The following is a 5,929-nucleotide window of genomic DNA, read 5'->3' on the forward strand; positions in this document are numbered from 1 at the left end:
CAGAGGACATGAACAGCCATTTCTCCAAAGAAGACATCCTGATGGTCAACATCAATCATCAGCGGGGAAATACAAATCAAAACTACAATGAGATATCATCTCATACCTGTCAGAATGGCTAAATGAACAATACAGGAAACAACAGATATTGGCAAGATTGTGCAGAAATACACAAATACAGAAATACAAATACAGAAATACATGTCCTCTTATGCTGTTGATTGAAATGCAAACTGGTACAGCCACTCTGGAAAACAGTATGGAGGTTCCTCAAAGTTACAAATGGAACTACCTTATGATCCAGCAATTGCATTACTAGGTATTTACCCAAAGGATACCAAAATACTAATTTGAAGTGATACATACACCTTGATGTTTATAGCAACATTATCAACAATAGTTAAATTATGGAAGAACCTCAAATGTCTATTAACTGACTAATGGATAAAGAAGAGGTGAGTATATATAGATATGTAATGGAATACTACTCCGCTATAAAAAGAATTGAATATTGTCATTTGCAATGATGTGGATGGAGCTAGAAAGTATTATGCTAAGTGAAATAAGTCAGAGAGAAGCAAATACCTTATGATTTCACGCATATGTGGAATTTATGAAACAAAACAAAGGATCATAGAGGAAAAATAGAGTAAAACCAAGAAACAGAGGCATATAGAGAGCAAACTAATGGTTACCAGAGGGGAGGTGATTGGGGGGATGGGTCAAATAGGTGATGTGATTTAAGGATTGCATTTGTGATGAGCACCAGGTGTTGTATGTAAGTGTTGAAACACTATATTGTACACCTGAAACTAATATTACACTGTATGTTAATTAATTGGAATTTAAATAAAAAGTTAAAAAATGAAAGTCTCAAACTTGATCTTTGGGAATGAAAATCCTTTGCAAATGGTAATACAAATTTGTAATAATATACTTACTTCTAGGTTGTTCAAAGATACCATATATCACAGTTTCTTTTCCCACACTCATTTTCAAGGGTTACTTGCTTAATCTTCATGGAGTTCCTATACCTCACTCCAAGTCACTGCTGCCACTGTGACTTCATTTCTGTTTAGAAACCAATTTCTTTGAGCATACATTTTTAATAATACTTGGAGTGTTGAGTCATGAATTCAAGTTATATAAGTAAAACACTTCTAAAACATTTTTGTCTCAGGACCCAAATTATAAAGAATTTGTTTTTTAAAAAGATTTTATTTATTTATTCATGAGAGACACACAAAGAGAGGCAGAGACATAGGCAGAGGGAGAAGCAAGCTTCCTGTGGAGAGCCTGATGTGACACTCAATCCCCAAACTCCAGGATCATGACCTGAGCTGAAGGCAGATGCTCAACCTCTGAGCCAACCAGGAATCCCCCTTCTTTATAATTCTTAAACATTATTGAGGACCCCAAGTAGCTTTTGTTCATATGTTTTATATCTATCAATATTTACTGTACTGGAAATTAAACCTGGAAAAGATTTTATAAGTGTTTATAAGTTTATTTAAAGTGATAAACAAATTACATAACACAAATAACATAACATTTCAGTAAGAAATATATTTTACAACAGATTAGTGAGAAGGATGGCATTGTTTTACAGTATTGCAATTCTCTTTAATGTCTAGCTTAAGAGAAGATGGCTGGATTTTCATATGTTTCTGTACTCCATCCATTGTGATATGTTGTTTTGGTTGAAGAAAATTTTGCCTTACATGGATACATAGCTGGAAAAGGGCAGTATTTTAATATTTTTTACATATAATTGTGAATATTCTTTTCTGATTCTTTTTTTTAAAAGATTTCATTTATTTATTCATGAGAGACACACAGAGGGAAGCAGAGACATAGGCAGAGGAAGAAGCAGGCTCCTTGCAGGGAGCCTGATGCAGGACTCAATCCCAGGACCCCGGGATCACTCCGGGAACTGAAAGCATATGCTCAAACACTGAGGCACCTACAGGCTTAAACTTAAAAGTGGTAGTTTCTTAATGTTTGCACTGTGGAATCTGAAACCATATTGATTAATTTTTCAGGCATTTTAGTGTTCAAATCCACTGGTCTATGTTGCACTTTGAATGTATCTCTTACCTATGCATATTTTTGGAACATCATTCACATGGAAAATACTAATATACTGAATTATGTAAGTATTCCAAATGTTGATGCATTCCATTATAAAATATCCAAAATATCACATTTGTTAATATCACAATTCATCACTAAGTATCAGGAAACTGTCAGACTGGGAGTGGTGGATACAAGTTTTTCAAAATTTGATTTTATTCCTAAGAACTAAAATTTTATCATTGGTAATAAATAGTGTTCATTGGTTTCCTTGCTCACTTCATTAATATTTGAGAAAATGTCAAATACTCAAATCTGAATAGCCATGTTCTTCTGTCAGTACTTCTCTCAAGTGAAAGTGGTATTACTCAGCCATTAGAAACGACAAATACCCACCATTTGCTTCTAAGTGGATGGACCCGGAGGGTATTATGCTGAGTGAAAAAAGTCATTTGGAAAAGGACAAACATTATATGGTCTAATTCATTTGGGGATTATAAAAATTAGTGAAAGGGAATAAAGGGAAAGGAGAGAAAATGAGTGAAAATATCAGTGAGGGTGACAAAATATGAGAGACACCTAACTCTGGGAAATGAACAAGGGGTAGTGGAAGGGGAGGAGGGGGGGGTGGGGTGACTGGGTGATGGGCACTGAGAAGGGCACTTGGTGGGATGAGCATTGGGTGTTATGCTATATGTTGGCAAATTGAACACCAATAAAAATTTTTTTTAAAAATGAAAGTGGTGTTCCATGAAAAAAGGTCAGGTCTCAAACAAATGCACAAGTACTTTCACTTAAGATGACCATTATATCTCAGTGTATGGTAAAAGTGCTTTATGTATACTTTCTATTTTATCATACGGAATATTATTTAAAAGTGCTTAATGGTTAAGATTTAACATTTAGTGCTTTATCAAGAATGTTAAATGAGGGTCACCTGGGTGGCTCAGTCCATTAGGCATCTGCCTTCAGCTCAGGTTATGATTCCAGGGTTCTGGGATTGAGTCACACACTCAAGCAGGGAGCCTCCTTCTCCCTCTCCCTCTGACTACCAATCCCCCTGCTTGCAATCGCACACTCTCTCTGTCAAGTAAATAAAAAAAATATTTTTAAAAAGAATATTCTTAAATGACACTAGTAAATTTATTTATTGTAAGTACACGATGGTGAAGAATAGAATGATTATTAGTACAGCGTGTTAACCAACATCATTATGCTAAAGGACTGGCAGTTTTACATAAAACTGCTTTTTTTTAAGATTTATTCATTTTGGAAGAGGGCAAGATGGCGGAAGAGTAGGGTCCCCAAGTCAGCTGTCCCCACCAAATTACCTAGATAACCTTCAAATCATCCTGAAAACCTACGAATTTGGCCTGAGATTTAAAGAGAGAACAGCTGGAATGCTTCAGTAAGAAGAGTTCGTGTGTCTATCAAGGTAGGAAGACGGAAAAAAAAATAAATAAATAAACATTCAAGGGGGAGGGGCCCTACGAAGAGCAGGGCTAAGGTACGCGGCGAGTGCCCCCAGGACAGGAAGGCCCCGACCCGGAGAAGCAGAGACTTTACCAATCTTCCCGGACTGAAAGGCACTCACAGGGAACTGGGGCAGGATCCCAGGATGGGGAGGGATGCCCTCAGGTTCCCGGGGACACTAACAGAAGAACTGCACCCCTAGGGAGAGCTAGCCACACACCATGGGCCGAGCTCCCTAAAGGGCTGGAGCGCAACGGGCAGGGCCCCTGGAGCAGCTCAGGAGGCGGCTCAGGCGGCGGCTCCTTGTGAAGGGGGCTGTGCGTGATTCCAGCGGTGCAGGCCCCAGAGCGCAAGGTGGGGGTGTTATAGCCCAGGATCCGCCGCTCCCTCCCAGGACAGGAGGAGGCCAGAAAGACACAGGGAGCAAGGACGCTCCTACCGCCGGGTGGTCCCGACCTGTGCAGATCAGTGTCCCCCACCCCCAGAGGATTCAGGCCCCTGTGGAGTGGAAGCTGCGGTAGTTACTGTGGAAGCTGATTCTAGAGCTGGCCGCCGCCATTGTTGTTGTTCGTCCTGGTGTCACCTTGTACCTGGGACTGAGCAGGGGCCTCACAGGATAAACAGCTCCCACTGAGGAGGCTGGGCACCTGGCAGGGGGGGGCTGGGCAGCTCCCCCAGGTGCACACACCTGAGAATCAGCACAGCAGGCCCCTCCCCCAGAAGACCAGCTGGAAACAGGGGAAAAGCAAGTTATTGACCAAGCGGCAGAGGAAAGTTCCAGGGGAATTCGAGGGTTTTACAGTATATAGAATCAGAGGATACTCCCCCTTGTTTTTTGTTTTCTGTTTATTCTGCCCCCCTTTTTACCCTCTGTTTTCCTCCTTTTTCCAGTACAAAATATTTCTGGCCACTCTGCACTGAGCAAAATGACTAGGAAAAACTCACCTCAAAAGAAAGAATCAGAAACAGTACTCTCTCACACAGAGTTACAAAATTTGGATTACAGTTCAATGTCAGAAAGCCAATTCAGAAGCACAATTATAAAGCTACTGGTGGTTCTAAAAAAAAGCATAAAGAATTCAAGAGACTTCATGACTGCATAATTTAGATCTAATCAGGCAGAAATTAAAAATCAATGAAATGAGATGCAATCCAAACTGGAGGTCCTAACGATGAGGGTTTAAGGAGGTAGAAGAAAGAGTGAGTGACATAGAAGACAAGTTGATGGCAAGGGAGAAAGCTGAGGAAAAAAGAGAAAAACAAAAGATCACGAGGATAGGTTAAGGGAAATAAATGAGATTTAAAGGGAATAGAAGGGAAGGAGAAGAAATGGGTAGGAAATATCAGAAAGGGAGAGAGAACATAAAGACTCCTAACTCTGGGAAACAAACTAGGGATGGTGGAAGGGGGGAAGGCGGGGGGGGGGGTGTGAATGGGTGACGGGCACTGAGGGGGGCACTTGACGAGATGAGCACTGGGTGTTATTCTGTATGTTGGCAAATTGAAAGAAAACCATAGCTGGGGGCACCCCAATGCCAGATTTCAGGTTGTACTACAAAGCTGTGGTCATCAAGACAGTGTGGTACTGGCACAAAAACAGACACATAGATCAATGGAACAGAATAGAGAACCCAGAAGTGGACCCTCAACTTTATGGTCAACTAATATTCAACAAAGGAGGAAAGACTATCCACTGGCAAAAAGACAGTCTCTTCAATAAATGGTGCTGGGAAAATTGGACATCCACATGCAGAAGAATGAAACTAGACCGTTCTCTTGCACCACACTCAAAGATCAACTCAAAATGGATGAAAGATCTAAATGTGAGAAAAGATTCCATCAAAATCCTAGAGGAGAACACAGGCAACACCCTTTTTGAACTTGGCCACAGTAACTTCTTGCAAGATACATCCATGAAGGCAAGAGAAACAAAATCAGAAATGAACTATTGGGACTTCATGAAGATAAAAAGCTTCTGCACAGCAACAGAAACAGTCAACAAAACTCAAGACAACCTACAGAATGGGAGAAGATATTTGCAAATGACCTATCAGATAAAGGGCTAGTATCCAAGATCTATAAAGAACTTATTAAACTCAACAGCAAAGAAACAAACAATCCAATCATGAAATGGGCAAAAGACATGAACAGAAATTTCACCAAAGAAGACACAGACATGGCCATCAAGCACATGAGAAAATGATCCGCATCACTTGTCATCGGGGAAATACAAATCAAAACCACAATGAGATACCACCTCACACCAGTGAGAATGGGGAAAATTAACAAGGCAGGAAACCACAAATGTTGGAGAGGATGCGGAGAAAAGGGAACCCTCTTACACTGTTGGTGGGAATGTGAACTGGTGCAGCCACTCTGGAAA

The sequence above is a fragment of the Nyctereutes procyonoides genome, unplaced genomic scaffold, assembly GCF_905146905.1.
Source record: "Nyctereutes procyonoides isolate TBG_1078 unplaced genomic scaffold, NYPRO_anot_genome, whole genome shotgun sequence".
Taxonomy (NCBI): domain Eukaryota; kingdom Metazoa; phylum Chordata; class Mammalia; order Carnivora; family Canidae; genus Nyctereutes; species Nyctereutes procyonoides.